The sequence below is a fragment of the Amblyomma maculatum genome, chromosome 10 (genome assembly GCF_055883805.1).
Source record: "Amblyomma maculatum isolate TAMU_Amacu chromosome 10, ASM5588380v1, whole genome shotgun sequence".
Lineage (NCBI taxonomy): Eukaryota > Metazoa > Arthropoda > Arachnida > Ixodida > Ixodidae > Amblyomma > Amblyomma maculatum.
In genome coordinates this window covers 134,321,404-134,347,538 of record NC_139353.1, presented here as the reverse complement: position 1 = coordinate 134,347,538, position 26,135 = coordinate 134,321,404, and the positions used below count along the sequence as shown (strand labels likewise).

Below are 26,135 nucleotides of genomic sequence, written 5' to 3'. Positions count from 1 at the left end.
GATCGCAATAGCGCTCGCATGCACTGGTACACAGGCCAAAACTATAATCAGCGACAGCAAAACGGCTGTCTGGAATTTTGCAAAAGGACGGATCTCAGAGGACGCCAAAAAGATTCTTCTCACAAATCCCATTACTAGAACCATATCCATCATATGGATACCAGGCACACGAATCTGTCCCTGGCAACGAAGCTGCGCACCTGCTGGCCCGAGATCTCTACCACCGGGCAGCGGTAGAACAGCCCGAATGCAAGGGAATTAAAGATTGCGCTATCACATACAATGAGATCACAGAATTTTACAAATTAGATCGAAAAGTATACCCTCCCCCATATCGGTCTCTCACTAACAATGAAGCATGCATCTGGAGGCGATTACAAGCCGATAACTACATCTGCCCTGTCTGGGTTTTTTTAACACAGACCGGGAAGGAAGAAGATTTTAAATGTAAAAATCGCGGACAAAAAGGCACGCTAGATCATATAATATGGCAATGCGCCGATTCCCCAGGCGCCGGCATTAACATTGATAGTAGAGAAGCCTGGGAGGTTTGGCTGCGGAGCGGAGATCCCACCGTTCAGCGGCACGCGACCCGCCTGGCGGCTGAGGCCGTAGAGTGTGCCTGTAACCTCACCTGACCTCAGCCTGCGGGGCCCTCCTGACCCGCTACCCGGCCTGCGTGCCGGGGCGAGAGATGAAGGGCTCCTTTTCGGTGGAAATAGTTTTCATTCATTCATTCATAACGGGTTGACAGAAATGGAAAGGCGCAGTATTTGTCACACTTGTTTATGTGGACACCTGAATCGCGCCGTAAGATAAGGAAGGAAGGTGGGAGGGAAAATAGAGCTGGTTACGAGGGACAACGCTGACGCCGCGAAACACAGGAACGGGCACCAAAGAAGTGCGCTCTAAAAAATATTGCGGTTTAAGCATGGCTTGAACCTTGTGATTGAGCGAAAGCTGAATATTGTACCGATAGCCTGTTTAACCAACTCCACCTAGTTGGTTTAACACCCGTTTTTCAATCCGCGGTTTTTTCATAATTTCTATTTAAATTAGGTTTTAGGAAAGTGAGGGGCGTTATCCTTTGGAGTGGACTCCAGGGAATGGTGGACACATACACCTAACAAGTTCAAGATTCATATTTTTTATTGTATATTGCACATTGGTTTATGAGAAAGGAAAGGCGCAGTATGTCTTTAACCTTCACGTTTGTTCAAAGCGACACCACACAACCCAGGACAGCCTCTCCTTTTTTAACCCGAAAGCCTGCAATGGCCATATTCGGGGTCATGTCCGTCCTTGAAGAGGTATATGTACTATGATTATGTTGGCTAGAAGTGGCAGGTGACGCCAGCGCCGGCGTATCCGGCGAGAAAGCGCGATCCTCTAGTTCATGCGCTGCCGGGAACGCCGCGGTGGCGCTGCGGTCAGCTTGGCGATGCAGTCACGCGATCACGCGCGTCTGCAGTTTCTCGTGGTATCTGCACGGCGCAGCAGCGCTCTTGTTTATTCGCGGCTGCCAGCGTGATCGCTCCTTTATGACAAGCTGCTGACATGTTAATGTGAGTGGCTAACTTCGCCAAACAGATGAACTCTAACGCAAAAAAAGCGAGGCAGCGTCACTGCTTCGCCCCTGGCTGCACGTCCGGCTATGTGTCGTCGAGGCAACAGGGTCAGCGTGTGTCTCTTTTTAACGCGGTAGCGTTAAGGAGGTCGTGTCGCAGAAAAGCCGGTGTCATCGGCGGCGTCGGCCGTGAGCGATAAATCCCGGCATGCACTTCATAAATAAAAAACAACTTCCATGTGCGGCGCTGCCCCGACACGTGGCGCGCCACTCGCCCCTGACGTTTCGCCGTGCACCCTCAAGGCTTGTAAAATCAAGCGTCTTTCCTTTCTTTAGATCACTCACTATCTTCGCTCACCCGCTTCTCCCCTTCGGGCCGCGCGGGTACCGGTGCGGGGATGCCCCAATACCCTTGCGTTTAATAAGTTTTCTCGCTCTCTCCCCTTCCAACATCCAGAGTGCGTCACTCGACCAGTGGTGTTTAGGCGACGCGGCTCCTCTTTCCGCTCACAGCGCGATTGCTAGGTGCAGCGTCGGATGTCGGACGCCTCTGACGTGATCGCTGCGCTGTAGCGCTTCTGCTGGGAAAGCGTCCCCTGCGATGTGTGCCGTGCTGCTTCCGAGGAATCATGCTTCTGCGTGGTGCTCCCAAGCGAGATAGAGGACGATCCCATCAAGGCGTCAGCCCCATGATCGCGTCCGCCTTCATGGCGCGTCGCTGCCCGGCTTTCTCCCTCCGACACCGAGTTCTTTGGTTCGTTCCGCTTGCTCAGGCGCACGTTTCGTTGCCGCGCCGAACGCTGGGTTGCTCGGCGCTCACCGTGTGATTCGTGAGTGCAAAGTCCAACGCGGGGCGCCTCATTAGTGATTTCTGCGCCGTAGCGCACTGTCTTACACTCCTTGGCAGGTCGACGGGTGTTGTATTGCAGGGCCTAGCGCGCTCGCTCTTGAGACGCGTGTGATGGAAGCGGCGCGTCTACCAGTGCCGGTAGCGCTGGGCGGTGCGAACGAGGTGCAATAACGCTATCACGTTCCACTCTTGAAGGCGAAGCTTAAGCGTCCTCCAATTTTTTTCTGTGCCCAAGTACCCTGCACGTTTCGAAGCTTGGCGAAGAGCCGTCCCCCGTGCCGACAAATCTTTGGACGCGTACTCAGCGCTATGTGAGAGTCATTTCGACGAGCAGTTTATTGAGCGCTGTTTCACACACGTGGTGAACGGTGCAACTGTGCAGATTCCGCGAAAACGGCCGGTGCTGAAGCTAGACGCAGTTCCAACCGTATTCTTCAATGTTCCCGCATACCTCTCCAAGAAAGCGCCAAATAAGAGGACATCAATAACTTCAACCTACGGTTTGCCTTCAAAGATCCGGCGCAAGCAAGTGTGACTGTTTGTGCAGAACCAATAGATTCGTGCAGTGCAGAAAGCGATCGCAGGTGTGATCTTCCCAGCGCTTACTGGGTTAGACACCTGATTGCTGAAGCCGGCAACCTCACAGTGTTTAGCGTGTGCGCTCTAGAAGGTGAGCATAAATTTTGAAAAGTATCTGCTTATGACAACAAGTGAGAAGACAGTCCAGGTGACGGTTTTTATGCAAGCCACAAAAGTGAAAACTATTAATATTGTTACCGGGAAACGCGGGACCAAAGTGATGTGCTAACTGACAAAGACGACGACCGAGGAACACGAACACGACAAAGCGTTGAGAAAGAGGACGATGCTAACAGAGTGGACACTGCACGGCTACTGAAGTCTTAGCATCGAGTTCAGCCCATCGCAGTGCTGTCCCTTTCTGAGCGCCACGTCATCCAGCAGGAGGTTGGCAAGATGTTGGGCAACGATATCATCAAACCTTCGAACAGCCCCTGTGCATCTCCTGTCGTGCTCGTAAGAAAGAAAGACAACAGTTGGCGCTTTTGTGTCGACTATGGACGTCTGAACAAGATTACAAGGAAAGATGTTTACCCGCTGCCGCGAATAGACGATGCCTTGGACTTGTCACATATAGCCCGCTACTTTTCCTCCGTCGACCTTCGTAGCGGCTACTGCCAGATCTCTGTCGACGAACAAGACCGCGAGAAGACAGCTTTTGTCACACCCAATGGACTTTACCAATTTAAACTTATGCCTTTTGGACTTTGCAACGCCCCTGCTACGTTTGAACGAATGATGGACTCCTTACACCGCGGCTTCAAATGGGCGACTTGTCTATGTTAATTGGATGACGTGATTGCCTTCTCGCCTTCGTTCGAAAGCCACCTTCGTCGCCTTTCTTCCATCTTGGCACTTTTCCGCCGTGCCGGACCTCAACTGAACTCAAAGAAGTGCAGTTTTGGTCGCCGTGAACTTTAAGTGCTTGGCCACTTGGTGAATGGCACCGGCGTGCAATCCGATCCTGACAAAGTTCGCGCTGTCAGTGCTTTTCTATGTCCCCGTTCACCCCGTGATGTCCGCAGCTTTATAGGACTGTGTTCTTATTTTCGCCGGTTCGTCCCAAACTTTGTCGCTGTTGCTCGTCATCTCACTAATCTGTTGAAGAAAGGCGTTCCTTTCTCATGGGGACCAGAGCAGGCTAACGCATTCTCCGCCCTCATCGCTATTCTCACCAATCCTCCTGTGTTGGCCCATTTCAACCCGTCTGCCCCGACGGAACTTATCACCGACGCCAGTGGCCACGGGATTGGTGCCATTCTTGCACAGCGACAACGCGGCCAACATTGCGTGATTGCCTACGCCAGTCGTTTCCTGTCATCAGTGGAACAGAACTATTCTATTACGGAACGGGAGTGCCTGGCTCTCGTTTAGGCCATTGGAAAATTCAGACCCTACTTGTTTGGCCGACCATTCACTGTAATTACCGATCACCACGCCTTATGTTGGCTCTCTTCCCTCAAGGATCCTGCTGGCCGCCTCGGCCGCTGGGCACTGCGCTTGCAGGAGTATACCTTTTCCGTTGTATACAAATCCGGTTGGCTTCACCAGGATGCAGACTGTATGTCCCGTTATCCCGTCGATCCCCCTTCCTCTACTGACCATGAGTCAGGCCCCTGTGTCTTCTCTATATCTGACTTTTCCCACATAGCCGACGAACAGCGGTTGGACCCAACCCTCAGTTCTCTTATCGACCGCCTCCGCACACACAGCCGTGACTCTTCCCTCACCCTGTTCTTCCTTCATGGGAATACGCTATACCGCCGCAACATGCGACCTGATGGCGCTGAGCACTTACTGGTCGTTCCCCAGCACCTACGCTCTGCGGTTCTCGAACAAATACACGACGCCCCTACAGCTGGTCATCTTGGCCTCTCACGCACATACGACCGCGTGCGCCGACGTTTCTTCTGGCCTGGACTGTACCGCTCTGTCCAACGTTATGTAGCCGCTTGCGACCTCTGTCAACGCCGGAAGAAACCCCCTGTGCTACCACCTGGACACCTGCAGCCAATTGCTATCCTGACTCAGCCATTTTCTCGTGTTGACCTTGACCTCCTAGGGCCCTTCCCCGAGTCCTTGTCAGGAAACAAATGGATCGCTGTGGCCACCGATTATGCCACGCGGTACGTGATCACTCACGCCATTCCAACCAGCTGCGCCACAGACGTTGCTGACTTCCTTTTGTACGGCGTCATACTTCACCATGGTGCTCCCCGTCAACTACTTACCGACCGTGGCCGCTGTTTCCTTTCCCGAGTTGTTGAGGAAATACTTCGTACTTGCTCCGTTCGGCACAAGTTCACCATTCCATATCACCCTCAGACGAACGGCCTTACGGAGCGTCTTAACCGCACACTCACCGACATGTTCGCAATGTACGTATCCGACAGTCATCGCGACTGGGATATTAGTCCGCCATTTGTCACCTTTGCATATAACTCTTCTCGTCATGACACTGCTGTGTACTCTCCATTCTATCTTCTCTTTGGAAGAGACCCCTTACTGCCCTTCAACACTTTGCTTCCCGCCGCTGGCCCCGTCACAACCTCTGCCCGCGATACCATCGCCCGAGCGGACGCTGGTCGCCAGATTTCTCGTCACAATCTCACCATCTCTCAAGAAACCAAAAACACCGCTACGACGCTCTCCACCGCGATGTGCACTATCCTCCCAGATCTCTGGTGTTGCTCTGGCTTCCGTGCCGTCGTGTGGGGTTGTGTCAAAAACTTCTTCCCCACTATACAGGTCCTTACCGTGTACTACGCCCAGTGACCGACGTGACCTATAAGATTGCACCGCTCCACCCAAAGTCACCGACTGCTACACCCACTTCGAAATTGTACATGTCGCCTGCCTAAAGCCATATTACTCCCCCTCCACATCGCACGCGCAATACGCACCGGGACGTTGCCTTTTGCCGAGGGGGGTAGTGTTACCGGGAAACGCGGTACCAAAGTGATGTGCTCACTGACAAAGACGACGACCGAGGAACACGGGCACGACAAAGCGTTGAGAAAGAGGACGACGCTGACAGAGTCGACACTGCACGGCTACTGAAGTCTTAGCATCGAGTTCAGCCCATCTCAGTGCTGTTACATTAAGTACATCCCCGTAACAATATTAATGACATGGATATGGCGGAAGAGTTGCTTCGCAACGGGGACTCCATGATCCCATGCAGAGGATTTGGCAAAACTGGCGAATTTGAAGCAAACGCCAAGCGCAAAGACAAGACCTGTGGTAGCTGAACTTTCAGTTCATCTTGTCGTGGAATTGCTCAAACGCCAGAAAGAGCCTGTACCCAGTGCAATCACCTCAGGAGACTGCTGCTTAATCAGGCATCCTACAGAAGGATGAAAGTAAAAACCGGAGTGCAGTCGCTTTCATATAGGTTGAAGCTGCGAACAGCACAAGCGAAAAGGCGCAGGCTAAGTGTCCTTCGAGCCAAATTACGCATTGAGCAGTTGAAGCAAAAGATTACGCAGCTTGACTCTGCGGTCTTTGAGGAAGCAGTCAAGGCCTTACCCATGAAGCAGCAGCAGCAGGTCAAGGCGTGCTTTGCAGCGTCGAAAAGGAAATGTACCAAAGGAATGAAGTATGAACGTGAGTAGGCACTGGAGTGCTTATTAATGTGCATGAAGAGTCCCAGGCTCTATGAGCACATACGCAGAAACAAAATAATGACCTTGCCTTCTCGAACATCCTTACGCCGATATCTAAAGAGTTACCGGACTGGATTCGGCCTAAGCGAGAAGGTGTTTGGTGATGTGGCAGAGAAAACGAAATCAATGGACTTATTCCAGTGCCATGGCGGACTCTTAATTGATGAGATTAAACTATCCGAGAGCTTGAGCTTGACATCCTATGGCACTATCGAAGGTTTTGTCGACCTTGGGAAGTTTACACCTGAAAGTGAGCGCTCCAGGACATGCGACCATGGCCTTGTATTGTTTATGCCTTTTACTGGAACGTGGCACCAGATTATTGCCGTGTTTGCATCCCAGAGCAAAGTAAAGGCAGACACATTGGGAAAAATTATCATCGAAGCAGTGGTCATGTGCGAAAATGCCGGCTTGAACGTAGTTTTCATCACTACTGATGGAGCTGCTTGGAATAGGTGTATGTGGCACTCATTAGGCGTACACAGCAGGAAAGGAAACACGATCTGTAAAAGACAGCACCCTACAGACCCAGAACGCTTCCTGTTCTTCATATCTGACTTTCCACACCTCGTGAAGTGTGTCAGGAATGCTTTTGTTCGAACAGGTTCGAAACTGCCAGAAGGCCATGCCAGTGTTGACCCTATTGACTGTTCACGAAAGCTTGATGAGCAGCACGACACGACCCTCAAAGTCATGCCTCATATTAACAAATCGGTCGTGTGGCCGAATGGCTTTGAGAATATGCGGGTTAACTACGCATTCAAGCTTTTTAGCGACGAAACTCTCAGATGTCTTTTTTTATATAATGAAAATATAGAAGAAAAGCATGGGAGCACGGCTGCAACAGTCAGCTTCGTGGAAAAAATGAGAAGGCTGATTGAGGCTATGACATGAAGGTGCAGCTTAGGTGCACTCAGGCCTGGGGGACACATGAGAAGTGTATTGAAAGTTTTTTGGCTTACTTGGACGCATGGGAAATAGCTGCTGGTTCTGAAGGCTTCCTTAGTCGCAGTACAGCGGAGGGATTTCGTGTTACCTTGTCAAGTACCTTGCACCTGCTCTGCTACGTGACAACAAAGTTTAAATTCCGCTACATGATGACTTCCCGTCTGTGTCAGGACCCTTTGGAGAGACTGTTTGGAGTCATTCGGAAAATGTCTGGATGCAATGACCATACAACTCCCAGCCAATTTCTGGTCTCGGTTAATGCTTTAAGCTTCCAGAATTTGAGCTATGTCACCGATGGGAAGCAATGTGCCTTCAGGACTACTAAGGAGCCTGCTGGGAGATTAAAAAAGAGACGAAAAGACCACTCAAAGCCGACTGGATGAGCTTCTAGATGTAGGAAACCTTGCCGAACCACATGAAGTGCTAAGTGACTGTGGCCATGGCATCCAGCATAATGCCATGGTGGTTCAAGCCAGCGCTTCCAGACTTTTACATTACATGGCTGGCTACGTGACAAGAAAGAGCATTTCAAGCGCCAAATGTGCAGAGTGCAGCCAGCAGCTCCTACAAGGGGAGGACGAACCAGCTCCAGCTACAGCATGCTTCACTGCTGCTGTTAACCGAGGAGGCCTGCTATACCCATCAGCCAAGCTAAATGCACTCGTGACCTCTCTTGAGAACACTTTCACTCACTGCTTTAGTGTAAGAGAAATCAACACTGACAGCATCATGGATTTGGTTTCCTTTCTGCAGTTTAAAAAGCTGACCCTTGTGGGCTGCCCTAATAACAGTATGTCCTTCACAAACAAAATTATCAAGTTTTATGTTCTTACTAGGCTCCACTTCTATGTCAAGGCCCAGAACTTTAAGCGCAACGCTAAGCAGGAAAGAATGAAAATGCTGAAACTTAGGAGGGTGCTCTAAGTTACATATTTATTCAAAGTCGAATGTATTAATTTTTTTATTTTGTGGAAAGTGATACCCTTGCCTCTCCATTTCTTAGTGCCAAGCGATGCAGCACTGGTGTTCAATGTTTAATGTTTTTTTTCTTTCTGGTTACACAGAAGCATGTGTAAATGTATCTTTTATTTTGAATTACCTTGGGTGTTATGATGTGCAGTACTTTGCTATTACTACAATGTGCAATAAAGTTTTACTATGCTTTGATTACCCTGGATGATTGCTTTGATTCCCCGTCATGGATCACTGCCTTGTCGTGGCGGAGGGGCTTGCGAAACTCGATGAAGTCGTGAGCTCTGCTGTGTAGGACCACCCAAGATAGACAGGTCACGGCAGAGAGTTCTGACAAAATGTGATTCACTGCAGAAGGTAATGGCAACCCACTCCAGTATTTCCAGCCAAGAAAACCCTATGGCCAGTCGCAATATAATTAATGATATGGCGCCGGAAGATGAGACCCCCAGGTTGGAAGGCGTCCCACATGTTACTAGGGATGAACAAAGGGCGGTTCGTAGTAGCTCCAGGACGAATGAAGGGGTTGGGCTAAAGCCAAAAGGACGCTCAGTTGTGGATGTGTCGGGAAGTGACCGGAAAGTCCAATGTTGCAAGGAGATATATCACATAGCAACATGGAATGTAAGATCTATGTCGCAAGGTAAACTGGATGTCGTCAAGCGAGAAATGGACAGATTGAACATTGATATCTTGGGTATCAGCGAGCTCAAGTGGACCGGAATGGGAGAATTCAACTCCGGTGACCATTATGTCTTTTATTGTGGGCACGAATCCAAGAGAAGGAATGGGGTCGCTCTCATAGTAAACAGAAGAATGGGCAAAGCAGTGCTAGGGTACAACCCCAAAAACGACCGAATGATTTCACTTCAGATTCAAGGTCGCCCTTTCAACATAACAGTTATCTAAGTCTATGCACCGACCACTACTGCTGAAGAAGCTGACGTTGAGAGATTTTATGCGGACCTACAATGCCTTTTAGACCGCACCCCATCATCAGACGCCATTTTTCTCATAGGAGACTGGAATGCTAAGGTCGGGTGTGAAGAAATATCCGGAATTATAGGCAAGTTCGGTCTTAGCGCGCAAAATGAAGCTGGCCAGAGGCTAGTAGAGTTTTGTCAAGAAAACAACCTGACCATAGAAAATACTCATTTTCAATAGCACAAGAGGCGCCTGTACATATGGACTTCACAGGGCGGTCTGTACAGGAATCAGATCGATTATATTATTTGCCGGCAGAGATGGAGACGCGCTATACAAGCAGTAAAAACAAAGCCTGGGTCTGATTGGGGAACCGATCAATCAGCTTCTTGTTGCCAAAATTAAGCTTTGATTCAGGAAAACGCAGAAAACTAAAAGGGCGTTCAGGTATGATCTGGATCAAATTCCATTAGAATATGCTGTGGAAGTGAGGAGTCAATTTCAAGAATTAGATCTAGAAGACAGACAGCCCGAAGAGATGTGGACTGATGTTCGTGATATAATACAAGAAGTTGCTACTAAGGTAGTTGCAAAGCAAACGAAATGCCAGAAAGCAAACTGGTTATCTGAAGAGGCTTTGCAAATAGCTGAGGAAAGGAGGATGGCAAAAGCTATGGGGGAAAGAGAAAGATACAAGGTTCTCAATGCGGATTTTCAGAAAATAGCAAGGAGAGATAAAAATGCCTTCTTGAACATACAGTGCCAAGCAGTTGAGGACAACAGCCAATTAAGGAACACAAGAGCTCTGTATAAGACAATCAAAGATATCAAAGGAAGCTTTTGTGCTAAGCTGGGCGTGATAAAGGACAAGCGAGGCAAGGGCCTCACTGAAGCCTCAGAGATAAAGAAGGGGTGGTAGGAATACACAGAAGAACTGTACAAGAAGGACCCGAATTTCCGAACCCAACATAAGACGGTTGTGATTTCTGATCTCGAGCCGGGCATCCTGAAGAGTGAAGTTGAATGGGCCTTAGCCAGCCTTGCTAAGAACAACGCTAGCGGAATTGATGGCATTCCGGCTGAGTTGCTTCAAAACCTCAACCATGACGCTGTTAACATTCTGCATACATTATGTCAGAAGATTTGGACAACGCTGCAGTGGCCACAGGATTGGAGGAGGTCAGTTTACATCCCCATTCCAAAGAAATGCAGTGCCAGGTATTGTTCCAACTACCGCACTATCGCATTTATTTCGCATGACAGCAAGGTGATTTTGACGGTCCTCCAAGGTAGGCTGCAGCAGTTGTGGATCGGGAGCTTCCGGACGTGCAAGCTGGGTTTCGCAAGGGCAGAGGAACTATAGACCAAATTGCCAACCTTCCCTGGATCATGGAAAAAGCAAGAGAGTTCCAGAAACCCATCTACTTCTGCCTTATTGATTATGCGAAAGCGTTTGACTGCGTAGTCCGCAGCAGATGGTGGCAGGCTCTCCAAGAGATGGGAGTTCCAATTCACCTCATCTGTATCCTCAGGAACCTGTATGAAGGGCAAGAGGCTACAGTCTGAACTGGGCATGGTATTACTGACTGGTTTCCGATCGAGAAAGGAGTGAGGCAAGGCTGCATACTGTCGCCCTGCCTGTTTAACCTATATATGCAGAGTGCATCATGAGGAAGGCCGGTCTGGACGAGTCTTCAGCTGAAGTGATGATTGCTGGAAAACTTATCAACAACCTTAGATATGCGGATGATACCACTTTAATGGCAGAAAGTGAAGTGGAATTCAAGAGACTTCTGATGCGCGTACAAGAAGAGAGTGAGAAGTTTGGGCTTAAACTGAACATTAAAAAGACAAAGATCATGGCGTCTTGCCCTATCAAGTCCTGGAGCATCAATGGACAAGAAGTGGAAGCTGTGACAGATTTTCTGTTCTTGGGCTCCAAGATTACCTCGGAAGGAGACTGCAGCCATGAAATTAGGAGACGCCTGCTTCTGGGAAAGGGAGCAATGGTTAGCCTTGACTGCCTAGTAAAGAGCAGAGACATTAATCTGCCAACCAAGATTAGTATAACTCGTGCTATTGTATTTGCAGTTGTGATGTATGGATGCGAGAGTTCGACTGTGAAAAAGGCTGACCGCCGAAGAACTGACGAGTTTGAATTGTGGTGCTGGCGAAGACTCTTTAGAGTTCCTTGGACTGCCAGAAGATCAAATCAGTCGATATTGTCGACCATAAAACCTGAATGCTCATTGGAGGGTCAAATTCTAAAGCTAAAGCTCAGCTACTTTGGTCATGTGATGAGAAGAGAGGAGTCGCTGGAGAAAGATTTGATGTTGGGAAAGGTGGAGGGCGCCGGAGAAATGGTAGGTAGCGAACGCGATGGTTAGATGGCATCCTCGAGGCATTGCAGATGAAGTTATGTAATGTTAGGAAGATAGTGAGAGACCGGAAAGCGTGGCGTGACATGGTCCATAGGGTCACGAAGAGTAGGCCACGACTGAACGACTGAACTGAACTGATACTTTGATTTGCTTGTTTGGAACCCCAATCACATTTTTTAGGAGTAATGCTTATGCTTCGTATTCTTGAAACTGAACGAGGTGGAAAACATCGACCAAAGAACGACCACCTTTTTTTTCTTTCATTTAATACCCCTTTTAATTTTCCTTCATATTCATTTATGCCCTGAGGCAATAAACAATGTTATTGAAAAAAATAATGCTACCGCACGGAGCCAAAAAATCTTTCCATCCTCATTCTTTTGGTCTGTCTCCTACTTTCGACATGCACTATCTCGACCAGACGGGACTCACTCAAGACCTTCAATTCCTGAAACTGAAAGGATTCGCGAATAAAGCTGTAGATATGCTAATATTTTACGCACGAGAGGTATTAGAGTACTAACCAATCAATTTTAATGGTTTTGTTTGTCGCGTTTCACGTGCCAAAATTACTCGCGCTATGAGAGACACCGTAGTGGAGGACTCCGGAATATCGATCACCTGGAGTTCTTTCACGTGTACTGACATTCCACAGCACACGGGCGCCTTGCTTTTCGCCTCAATTCGAAAAGCGGCCGCCGTGGCCGGGATGCGATCCCTCATTCTTGGGCACAACAGTCCAACGCCCTTACCACTGCACCACCACGGCTTAAAATTGCATTCTGTCAGCCCTAATCAAGTTCGACTACCGTTTAATGAGCTAAACGACTACCTGCAACAGCATCACTGAAAGGCCAACGCGTTCCATGGACGGCAGGCATGCGTATGCTCAAGACGAGCGGCGCGTACCTTGCATCGCACTACGGCCAGCAGCGCCACCTACGCCCGGCTTGAAATGGAGGAGCGGCTTCCATCCGCCGTTGGCGTCACCTACTATGGTAGTGCAGGCTCTATAGGCGCCCATACGTACAAAACATGGCGGCTCATGGGCTCCAGCGACGAATGAAAATTGGGGGGCCATGACGTCAAATGACATGACGCATACGTTCACTTTGGCGTGAATTGTAAACAAATTAAAAAAAAACGCCGCATTTCATTGACGAGCCTGCATCTTTTGAAGGTTGTTGCCTTTCTGCTCACGCCAACCTTTACCATCTAAAAGAACTCGAGTTTCTGTTGTTTACGCCATTGTTTATAATCAGTTGCTCCAGCGCAATGAAAGTGGTTGGCAAAGGTGCAGGCATAGAAAGGCAGTACACTTCCAAATAGAGACCACGCATGCAAATTCATAATACAAATACAGCTGCAAGTCATGAAACTACTTTGGCCATTTGCTTTGTCCCTCAGCACAGTAAGGTGCGGTCCAGAAACACTGGTGCAACAGGGCAGTCATGCCCAGTTCGCAACAGTGTATACCAAGTGAACAATTATGGTTTTCATATTCATGGTTTATTGCATAAACCAAATAAATACAGCAACACAATAAAAATGCATGTCGCAAACAGCACAAACAGTAGCGCTGTTTAAGCGGGCTAATCATCTCAATAATCACAGCCGAGCCATGGAAAAGGCTTGAAGTGCATGCCACAAAACATCACCAGATAAGAAACAAGCATGTACAGAAAACAAAGCTATGACAAGCGGTCGTGCATTGAGTCTGTGTGCAACGTCAAGATCTGCTCACCGGTGAAAATCAGCCGGGAAGCGGTAAGACACCGACGGTTGAGTCCACGCTGTAGCAACGTGCCACAGAGCATCGCTTCCTCACTTTGTGCGGGCTCATCTTGCGATAAAACGCTAAGCGCAATACACTGCTGCAAGAAGACTTCGCACTGCCCGCACGACGAAGGAGACGAAACCAAAAAACCACTGCTGCAGGAGGATATTCTCTCACGAAACGGCGACAGAGCAGCAACCAGCAAGGAGGTCGAAATCTTCGGAAAATGGACATTGCCAGACTTGCGAACTAAATTACGCTTTCCCGGGCGCACCAAGACCCGCAGCACAGCAGACGAGCAGCAGACAACGATAAGAAACCGTTTCGTTCTTGATCATCTTCGTTATCTCCGTTGCATTGGTTGCCTCTGGCAGCGCCTCCTGACCGTTGCAACATCAAGGGGATGGGGCGATAAGAGCGTTGCAAGAAGTTTTTTAAAATTAAGAGTGTCTTAATAAAATACATTACCTCATTCACAAGCGAAGTTATCAAACTGTCTATTCTTTTTATGTTGATTGATACTTTTTAATTTGTAGTAGTAGTTTAATTTCTTAATCTGAGTGGTTGGCCCCCAGACCTGTGTCTGTGCTGCGGTACCGCTGAACCGCTTTTGGGCCCAGCCTGCGCCACCTTTCTACTTCCGCCATGCTGCACTGGAATCATGCCAGCCGTGGTCTGCCCTCCACGCAGCGCCGCAACCTCCTCATCTCTTTAGCAACCAGCGCGCCGGGAGGCGGGGAGGGGGGGGGGGGGGCACAGCTGTGCATAGCAACCATGACGTCACACTGTAGGGGTAGAACGAGCGCCAAAGGTTTTTCTGCGCTCTGCTCTAAGTGCTGTTGCAAAAGCGCTCGCTTTCGTTGGAAGCCGCGGCAGTTCCACTGACACACCAGAGAGTCTCATTTTTACTGCGCCTGTCCATTTTGTTGAATTGGGGTCACAGTCTTTTCTAATGTAGTTAGCCTCTCGCGGTGAAGGCGTTCTGCATCGCGGTGAAAAAAAACCTTTAGCTATAGCCCTTCAGGAAACAGGAAAAGGTCTACCAAAATTATCGGGATATCAGGCGTTCCACGGTGACCGGGGAGAAAAATCCCGCGTCTCCACGCTAGTTAAAAGACACATAGCGGTAGTCGAGCATGAGGTCAACTCACGAGACATCGAAGCTGTATTAATAGAAATTATCACTGGTCGCAAGGAAGAGGCTAGTCTCTTCATCTTAAATGTGTACAGCACCCCCCCAGCAGAGAAAGGTACGTTTCCGCGCCCTCTTCCGCAAAGCGATCAAAACAGCAGGAAGCAATACTCTTATAATTCTAGGAGACTTCAATGCCGCCCACCAAGAATGGGGCTACAATAGACACGACCCCAAGGGTAGGCAACTGTGGGAGGACATACATGAGCTCGGCCTCACCCTGCTGAGCTGTCCGTCCAGGATGGGAAACAGCGTCTGTGCAGACACCACCCCGGACCTTACCTTAGGAAAAAACACGGGAGACGCAGTCTGGAAAAACACAGCTCAAAATTTTGGCAGCGACCACTTTGTTCTGGCTCTCACCCTCAGCAAGCGCGTCAAAACGCGTCGCCTCAAAAAACCCAAAATCACCGATTGGGACAGGTTTAGGCAAATCAGAGAAAACTGCGAATCGGGAGATGAAATCCAAAACATAGAGAAATGGGCAGAGACGCTTAAGAAACAAGTAGAGAAAGCAACCACGACCCTACGGGAGGACGATGCGCCGGTGACGGTTGACAGCAAACTCCTTCATATGTGGGAAGCAAAATGCGGCATGGAGAGGCGTCTCCGGTCGCAAAGATGGAACAGGAACCTTAGGCGAAGGATAGCAAGATCTAACAAAGAGATTGAAGATTACGCAGTAAAACTTTGCGAACAAAACTGCTGTAGTAGGTGTGACGAGATGGAAGGGAACATGAGCCTTGCTAATACGTGGAGCCTACTCAGACACCTACTTGATCCTGACAATTCGAAAACTCAATCGGGCATAAGACTGACGAAAGCCAGACACGCGTTCGAGGGCACGGACGGGGAACTCATGGCGAAACTAATTAACATGTACGTAGGCGACACGCAAACCTTACCCCTGCCGGATTACGAAGGACCCTAAAACGAGGCCCTAGACGCGCCGATCACGGAGGCGGAGGTTCGCGCCGAAATATTAGGCCTAAAAACAAAATCGGCTCCCGGCCCAGACGGAATCACAAACAAGGTTCTCCGAAATTTGGACGATAATTCCACCCGCGCGCTCACCAAGTACATGAGAATCGTATGGGACAGAGGCCGCCTCCCACAACAGTGGAAGACGGCAAACGTAATTTTGATACCGAAGCCAGGCAAACCCCCTAAACTAGAGAACTTACGACCAATCTCTCTAACATCCTGAAATTGATGGAGCGGGTAGTCCAAACGCGACTAACGCGTTTCATGGAGCTTAACGACCTGTGGCCACACGAAATGGTTGGGTTCCGGCCAGGCCTGTGCACACAGGACGTAATGCTCCGCTTGAGACACGATATCATAGAAAGCAAAACCAGGGACGCGAGGGTACTACTAGGTCTAGACCTGACAAAGGCGTTCGATAACGTAAAACACGCGGCAATTCTTTCTGGTCTCCAAGAATTGGGGGTCGGAAAGAAAACATACGACTACGTAAAAGACTTCCTGTCGGGTAGAACGATAAAGTTTCAGGACATTGAATCCTCCACCGTCAAACTAGGAAGCAGGGGTACGCCACAGGGTTCGGTGCTGTCCCCGTTCCTCTTTAATGTTGCCATGCGAAACCTCCCGGCAGAACTGAGGAAAGTGGAAAACTTGAAATTCAGTATGTACGCGGACGACGTCAACCTGTGGGCTACCCAGGGGAGTGACGCGAGCATCGAGGAGCGCTTGCAAGCGGCGGCGGACACCGTCGTGTCCTACGCGGCCGAAAGGGGCCTCTCGTGCTCTCCACAAAAATCGGAACTGTTTATCTACAAACATCAGCGTAACAGTAGACGGCCAAATAGTGCCAAAAGTCGAACAAATTAGGATCTTGGGGTTGTTTCTACAAGCAGATGGGTACAACGATACAACGGTAAAGAAACTGAACGCGTACGCCACGCAAGTCACGGGTCTGTTCAGGAGAATCGCACTAAAGGGTCGGGGCCTTAAGGAACGAAGCCTCCTGAAACTAATGCAGGCTTACATCACTAGCCGCATATGTTACGCCACACCATTCCTAAACATTAGATCAGACGAAAAGCAGAGAATAGACGCACTCATCAGACGATGCGCGAAGAGGGCTCTGGGACTACCCATCTCGACCTCGACTGAACGCCTCCTCGAAATGGGGGTGCACAACAATTGGACGGAACTAGCGGAGGCTGTGCGCATGGCGCAACTAGAAAGATTAAGCAGAACCACCACGGGCAGAACCATCCTCGGCTGGGTGGGACTGCAGTCAGATAGAGGAACAAGCCACAAAGTAGACATCCCACGAGAGTGTCGCGAATATATAATAGTGCCCCCCCTACCTAAAAACATGCACCCTACGTACAACAAGGAGAGGAGACAAAAGAGGGCCGAGACGCTCGCAAAGAAAGCGGGGAAAATGAAGCCGGGGGAGGTCGCCTACGTGGACGCGGCTAGCGGGAAGTCGGGGGCGGCGGTGGCTGTGGTCGTCAACGGCCGCGGCGTGCCCGCCGCCGCCGCGTCCGTTAGAAGCCGAAATGTAGACACGGCTGAAAAGTTGCAATAGCGCTCGCTTGCATTGGAACGGAAGCCAGCATAGTTATTAGTGACAGCAAAAGAGCTGTCTGGAACTTTGGAAAAGGGAGGGTCTCGACGGAGGCAGCCAAAATTTTAGAGAAAGGAAAACTTGAAAGAAAGATTCGAATTATTTGGACCCCCGCGCACGAGTCCGTCCCCGGCAACGAGGCGGCGCACGAGCTAGCCCGAGCTCTCTACTTCCGGGCAGCCGTAGAGCCGCCTGATTGCGATGGGATGGACGAGAGGCTGCAAACTTATAAGGAAATTTTAGAACACTACAGACTTAGCAGAAGGTCCCTGCCACCACCGGACCGAACGCTAACTAACAAGGAGGCCGTCGCTTGGCGGCGCCTGCAAGCTGGGAATTTCCCAAGTCCCGTCTGGCTTTTCCACACGCAAGTGGAGGAAAAGGCGGACGATAAATGCGGAACCTGCGGAGAAAGGGGTACTCTTGATCACATAATCTGGCCATGCCTTGATTCCCCTGGCGCCAAGGAAAACATAAACAGTAGAGAAGCCTGGGAACTGCTACTGCGGAGCGAGTCCCCCGCCAACCAGCAGCAATCTGTCCGCCTGGCGGCTGAAGCCGCGAAGAAATACTGTCACTTCGCCTGTCTTTAGTCGCGGAGACCCCGGCCTCCGTCCCATAGGCCTGCGTGCCGGGGGCGGGGAGTAGGGGGCCTCCTACATCGGTGGAAAAATAAAGTTCGTAACAACAACAACAACATAGAACGAGCGCCCGCGTGTCGGCGGTGGAAGTTAAATTAAATTGGTTCACAGGAAGGGAAAGGCGCAGTAACTGTCACACTTGCTCTGTGGACACCCGAACCGCGCCGTAAGGGAAGGGAGGAAGGTGGGAATGAAAGTGGAAAGAGAGAAAGAGGAGCCGTAGTGGAGGGCTACGGAGTAATTTCGACCACCTGGTGATCTTTAACGTGCGCTGACATCGCACAGCACACGACGCCTCTTCGTTTCGCCTCCATCGAAACGCAGCCGCCGTGGTCGGGTTCGAGCCCGGGAATTCCGGCACAGTAGTCGGGCGTCTTACCACTGCACCACCTGCACCGCCACTCCTACGTCTTCGTTGCAGTCAAGAGAGTGAGACGCATGGCTTCGAAGCCGCCCAGTGATTCTATCACACGAGCTCAATAGGTCGCCCCCGACTGGAGGGCACCCTGGGCTCGCCCGAGCCCGAAATAATTCCTTGCAGCAGCGGACGCCGGATTCCACCAACACCAAACGCCAGTAAAACATGTACAGTCACTGTACATGTTTTACATGTTCGCACAAGCACGTTTGGGTAATTCAGAGATATCGGCGAACACGGCGCCCATTCCACTGGGGCGCCATGTACATGGTATATGCAGTGGGTTGACCACAAGGTTTTCGCCACGCACACTTTAGGATTCCCAAGGTGCCTTCATAAAAAAAAGAAAGGTGTGTCACACTTGTTCTGTGGACACCTGACCCGAGCTGCAAGAGAACGAACGAAAGTGCGAGTCAAAGTGCAAAGAGTGGTGCAACAACGTTGGAAATTGATGCCATGGCGAAATCGCGTCATCGCGGCCAATGAAGCGCCCGCTTCAGAAATTGGCAGTGTCTTAGCACAGCTAGGACAATGCTTTTTGAGTGGTACGTTTACCTGACTGATATTGTTGTGGTCATTCATGTTTAGCAATGAGAGAGCTTTATTTTTGCTGCAGGCGACACTTGGCGATGGGGCGAAAGCGTCTGTTACGCGGCGTTCTGAAGCCCTCCACTATGGCACCACCTCATCTCTATGTTCAATCCCACTTTCCACCTTTTTATTGCGACTCGATTCAGTGACCGCGGAGAATTGCGACAGATACGGCGTATTTTCTTTCCTGTAAATCAATTGGAAACGTCGCTAAAGCCTGATACCCTGAGTCTGGTTGTGTATGCTGTGTGGTGCGGCATTTAAGGGAGTGCCAAACTAATGGCGCCGCACGGAAGCCTGGATTTAGCACCCGGCAGAGTCAATTTCATATATGCGTATGTGTGTGTTTCCTGTGAACCAAATTATATGTGTGTGTGTGTCCTTGTGAACAACGTGTGTGAACGCGTGTGTGTGAATGGACGCGAAATGAAGAGGCGGTATGTGTGTGAATGAACACGAAACTATAGCGAAACGAACAGGCGGCCCCGCGTGGGTGGTGCAGTGGTAAGACGCCCGACGACTGTGCCGGAGAACCCGGGTTGGGTTCGAACCCGACCTCGGCGGCTGCGTTCCGATGTAGGTGAAACGAAGAGGCGTCCGCGTGCTGTGCGATGTCAGCTCACGTTTAAGATCCCCGGGTGCTCGAAATTACTCCGTAGCCCTCCACTATGGCTCCTCTTTCTCTCTTTCCCCTTTCACTTCCACCTTCCTCCTTCCCTTACGGCGCGGTCGAGGTGTTCACGAAGAACAAGTGAGACAGTCACCGCGCCTTTCCATTCTTATAAATCAATCAATCAAACGAAGAGGCGTCCGTATGATGTACCATCTCAGTGTGATCCCCAGGCGGTCGAATTATTTACTCCAAAGTTCTCCATTACAGCACTCTTTTTTTTCCCTTTCAGCTTTCACCCCCATCTTCATCTTTCCCTTACTGCGCTTTTGACGTGTCCACAAAACAGTGTGACAGATGCTGCTCATTTGATTTCCTGTGAACCAATTATTATTATTACTGCGAAAGCATTACTTCGCTATGCTCACAGATTTCTGTCCGCAGACAGTGTCCGCATGCCGTGTCCGCAAAATCTTGTCCGCAGCAGTTGTAATTGAAAAGTGGTAGGGTAATGAGTTGTGTCAATCAATAGAGGATGACGTAATGTTGTTGCCGAAAAATTAAATAGTGAAATAAGTTATTTAGGTAATTAGAATAATAATAATAATAATTGGTTCATAGGAAGGGAAAGGCGCATTATCTGTCACACTTGCTATGTGGACACCTGAACCGCGCCGTAAGGGAAGGGATGAAGGTGGGAGTGAAAGTGGAAAGAGAGAAAGGGGAGCCGTAGTGGAGGGCTACGGAGTAATTTCGACCACCTGGGGATTAACGTGCGCTGACATCGCACAGCACACGGACGCCACTTCGTTACGCCTCCATCGAAACGCAGCCGCCGAGGTCGGGTTCGAACCCGGGAACTCCGGACAGTAGTCGGGCGTCTTACCACTGTACCACCTCGGCGGGGCTTTAGGTAATTAGAATAACTTGGGCGCAGGAAAGAAAAGGCGCAGTATCTGCCACACGTTCTGTGTACACCTCCGCGTGTAAGGAAAAGGAGGAAAGTGGGAGTGAAAGCCGAAAGATTGAAAGGGGGGCTGCAGAGGATATGACGTCAATGATGTGATGTCATGTACCCGGAAGTAGAGTCTCAAAAAGAGCATAGGAAGGGATTGGCGCGTAGTTGGAAAGTGCCAGACTAAAATGGGCAAACAAGGAGTGAATTAAGCAACTAGAAGCAACCAACAGCAGTATCCGTGCTTTCGCATTACTCCATTTCAGATCCTGCCGTGCTCTTTAATTTTTGTTATCCATTACGGTGAAATCTGGATAACAAAAATTAAAGAGCACGGCAGAATCTGAACTGGAGTAATACGAAAGCACGGATACTGCTCGTGGTTGCTTCTAGTTGCTTCCATATACGGTGAAATCTGGATCCTGCAATTGTCGAAAGCGCTGTTACGACGAAGCATCAGAGCTTTTCATGAAATGCATGTCTTCTGCTATGTATCCTTTTTCTCACTAAAAGGTGTATTATCTCTCGCAATTAATAATGCATCACAATAAAGATGATCAGACTCGGCCCGGGAGCGAGAAGCATTACCTGTGAATTGTTGATTTGTCACGAAGCCTTATGGGTGACACAAGCGCACACTTTGTGAGCGTGATGTGATGTAGGAGCTGTGCTGCCACCACTCGGCCACCGCCCTGGTGAAAATGCGACTGCGCGGCCAATGTAGCTCTCGGTACAAAAACGGAAGCTACCACAAAACTAGCCAGAGGTAAACGCGGTCAGCGAATCCAGGAAATAAGATTCCTCGAAAAGAGCAGCGCAGCTCTGAGTTGCTTGACAGATGCTGAGCGCCTTCAAAGAAATAGGTGAAAGCAATGCCGTTCGCCTACATCCTTGTATTCACGAAGTAGAAGAGACAAGTTGGACATTGACGAAGTCGTGGATTACTTTCATAGTAAGTTGGAAGAAGTGCGTCCTACACAACGAATTGTTGCGCACTGTCATCTGTAATTGGATAACTTAGTTCGGGCGGATAATTGGTTTTCTCCGCGCGAAGTGGTTTTGTTAGAACATACCTCACCACATCTCAACTTGCATGTAATGCTCCATCTCTCTTTTGTTCAGGTATTCGTCATTTGAAACTACTACAGTAATGGAGACGCTCAGACAACCATCACGCATGCTACTTCCCGTGGCGGCAGAATCATCTCGTTCACTTCAGTGAAACTTCCACGTCGGCGCCTACTTTTAGAATTTGTGATAGATGCCCGACTATTGTGCAGAAGTACGCGGGTTGGATCCCAACCACTGGTGCTGTTTTTTCATGCAGGCAGAACAGCGTGCGTGTGAGGTTTGTTTATATCCCCTTCTCGCCAGCGTCACTTGCGCTTTATCAAATCAAGAACTTGGGACCAGCAACTCGCCAAAGCATGCACATTGAAATGAACAAGCATCCGTGTGTTGGGCGATAGTGCATGTGTTATGGCTGTAGGAAGAAGGAAAACAAAATGCATGGACCCGCTACTGGCTCTGTAGCTGATTGATTTATAGGAAAGGAAAACCACGGTAACTGTCTCACTTGTTTTTCTGTGGACACCTCAACCGCGCCGTAAGGGAAGGGAGGAAGGTGGGAGTGAAAGTGAAAGGAGAGAAGGAGGAGCCGTAGTGGATGGGTACGGAGAAATTTCAACCATCTGGGGATCTTTAACGTGCGCTGACATCGCACAGGACACGGACGCCTCTTCGTTTCGCCTCCATCGAAAGCCGCCGAGGTAACTGTGTACATGCGTCGGGCTGCTAGTATGGTATACTCCGGATTTCATCTGACGAGGTCTTCGTAAAGTTGCGTTGGGGTCTCGTCACAATTGCAGACAGCCGGGTCACCGTCATGACGTATGCTCAAGCCCCAAGACAAACGTTTGCCCCCGCTGTGGAACACGACATTCGCAACAAGACCCTCCTTGTACGCTCAAGTGCATTTTGTGCGAGGGCCCTCACCTTACCGGTACGGGATCGTGCAAGGGGCGAAACCTTCACCAGCCACGGAAACAGCCAAGCCACCTACAAACGCAGCAGCAAGAATCGGTCGCATCCAGGGACAATTTTCCCCAGCTGTCGTCCGGACGCACCCAGCCCAGCCAACATAAGCAAGCCTGGACAGTGCCGCTGAAACAAGCCTGGGGCACCCCCAACTCTTCTCACCAGCACACGACACCCGCAACAGCGACTCTCAATCTACAACATGCCTTGGAGAAATCCCAGGAGGAGGCAGCGGCAGCCAAAGCAGAAGCTTCAGCAGCCCGAGCAGAAGCTATCGCCCTTCGTCAGCACATCGCCAAACTGGAAGCCCAGATAAGTGCTCTTGCCACTGGCTCTCCCATTCCCCCTGCCCCCGCTCCTACCGCATCCCGACCTCCACCACCCCCAAACCCACCCACCGCCCACACCTTGCCGAGCCACTACCACCCTACTTCTCCTGATTTGCTAGAAATGAAGGCTGACACAGAACCCCCTACGAATTCAACTCTGTGCACAACGCCCCCTCCCTCCACCCCCATCTCACTAGACGACATACCAACCCTGCTTGAGTCCCTTGCTAAACGCTTTGAGGCAAAATTGCAGGACGCTATCACTCACAGCAACCAGGAATGTGCAACCCTCAAAGACGCTGTAATCCACATAACACAAGACAATGCTTCTCTTAATCACCGATTCGACGTGCTAACGCAAGGATTCTCTGACCGCTATAACGATCTTGAATCCCGGCTCAATTCTTACGCAGCATGCCTCCCAAATAAACGAAAGAACAAAACAATCCTATCCCTGCCGTAGCTCGTGACTCCCACCCACCCGTTATGGCTTCTCCCCATATCGACTCTCATGATGGCATCTCCGAACCGTAACCTTACACTCTGGCAGTGGAACTGCCGGGGCTTTGGCCAGAAGCATCATGCGGTCCAACAATTGCTGTCCTGCGCTACGGGACCTGACATCCTTGCCCTGCAGGAACCCTCCAACCCGCTCACCCTCCCCGGCTATACTCCTATTCTGCCCACATCAGCCACACCCCCTCGCGTAGCGTTTCTAGTTAGTAGCTCAATTACCACTATCTCCCATCCCCTAGCAATTAAAGATATTGATCACCTCTTAATTGAGCTTGTTCCGCAACACGCTCGAGCGAACAGCCTCTTCGTTCTGAATGTATATAGCCACCCTAAGTGCCCCAAAAGCAACTTCGAACGCCTCTTTACACTTGCGAAGAGCATAGCACACAAGTGCCCCTTACTCGTTGTAGGAGACTTAGACGCCCCACAAAGTTCCTGGGGTTACCCTCACGACACACCAAAAGGACGGCGGGTGTGGTTAGCCTCGCAAGAAACCGGTCTCTCTCTGCTCACCGACCCTACCTTTCCTACGCGCATGGGAACCAGTGTCTGCAGAGACAGTACACCAGACCTTACGTTCGCACATAGCCTCCCTCATGCCACATGGTGCAACACACAAGAGAATCTAGGTAGCGACCATTGCATCATCGAAATTCTCTTACACATTCAACTACCCCGCAGGCCTCCCAGAGGCTCCACTTTCACGAAGTGGGACTCTTTCCGATCACGTAGAGCAGCCCGCGCCTTCGTCCCCATCACAGACATCACTGAATGGTCCAAACAACTACAAAGTGATGTCCGATCCGTAACTCTTCCCCTACAAGAGGACTTCCCAAGCGACACAGTTGACTCCCACCTCCTACATTTATGGGAAGCTAAATCAGGCTTAGAACGACGCTGGCGAAAGCAGCGTTGGAAACGCAAACTTAGACGCCGCCTCGCCCGTCTTACCAAAGAGATAGAGGCGCATGCAGCGACTCTTTCACGACAAAACTGGGAATCACTATGCAACAAGCTAGATGGCAACATGAGTCTACCTCGGACTTGGAACCTCTTTCTACACTTAATAGACTCCACGTAGTTAAAGACTACCCAAAGACATAACCTCACCAAGCTGATGCATTCTTCCGATAAAGCTCCACTGGAACTTATCCAAAAACTTAGACATCAGTACTTCCCTACATACCCTCCTGTAACGCACCCCGATTATGCAGGCCCCCCTAACGACCTCCTCGACCAACCCATTACAGAAGCAGAGGTTCAGGCTGAACTCCAGAAACTTAACACATCCTCAGCCCCCGGTCCAGACGGGGTTCATAACAAGGCACTCCGGAATCTCGACGCTCAATCTGTTGCCGCCCTTACTGAATACTTTAACGAGTGTTGGCGAACGGGCACCCTCCCACCGCAATGGAAAGAGGCCAATATCGTCTTCATACCCAAACATGGGAAACCTCTGCTCACCTCTAACCTCAGACCCATCTCCATCACTTCTGTTGGAAAGCTCATGGAGCATGTACTCCAGACTAGGCTGTGCCAGTACCTAGAAGGCAACAGTCTTATGCCCACCTGTATGTTTGGATTTCGTCCTGGGCCTTCCACAAAGGACGTCTTTCTGCAGCTCAAACAGCACATTCTCGACTCCCAAACCTACGACACCAAAGCTATTCTAGGTGTGGACCTCACTAAGGCATTCGATAACGTTACGCACTCAGCTATCCTACTGAACCTTAGAACCCTGGGAGTCGGCGCCAGGATGTACAACTACATCCGAGATTTCCTCAGCCACCGCACAGCCACACTTACCTTCAGTGACCACCGCCTCCCAAGCATCACGCTGGGAGCATGAGGTACGCCCCAGGGTGCCGTCCTCTCCTATATTTTATTCAATATAGCACTTCTTCACCTACCCCAAAAACTAGCTAAAATCCTCGACATCCATTTCAGCCTCTACGCCGACGACATCACTGCCTGGACAAACCACGGCAGTGACGCCAAAATAGAAGAGCACCTACAATTGGCACTAACTACCATCGACACATACGTACGGGAGCGTGGCCTGACCTGCTCCCCTTCAAAACCAGAGCTCTTTCTCCACCACCCCAAGCAACAGGACAATGTCAACTCTCCCATCTCCCTCACGCTAGGTACCCATTCCATCCCACTAGTATCCAAAATCCGAGTGCTAGGGCTAATGCTCCACTCCCATGGCGCGCACGGAGAAGTCATAAAGGCTCTCCAAACACACGCTCAACAGGCCACCCGACTGATTCGCCGCATAGAGAACCGCCGGGCTGGCCTACGCGAGCGAAACACCCTTCGCCTCACCCAGGCTTACATCATAAGCCGCACCGCATATGCCCTTCCATACCTATCCCTCCGACAGAAGGAGAGAGACCGGATAAACGCGCTCCTGCGGAGTTGCACGAAGATGGCCCTACGCCTTCCCCCCAGCACATCCAACGATCGGCTTCTCAAACTCGGTGTCCACAACACCTTTGAGGAACTTACAGAAGCCATCTTTACGGCACAAATATACCGTCTATCGAACTCAGAGGCTGGCCGCGCTCTATTATTCAAAGTA

General features: G+C 50.2%; 1 pseudogene; it reads left to right on the top strand.

Moving 5' to 3' along the window:
• The first annotated feature begins 1,292 nt into the window (after positions 1-1,292).
• Positions 1,293-6,610, top strand: LOC146177504 (uncharacterized; annotated as a pseudogene).
• Positions 6,611-26,135: the final 19,525 nt, after the last annotated feature.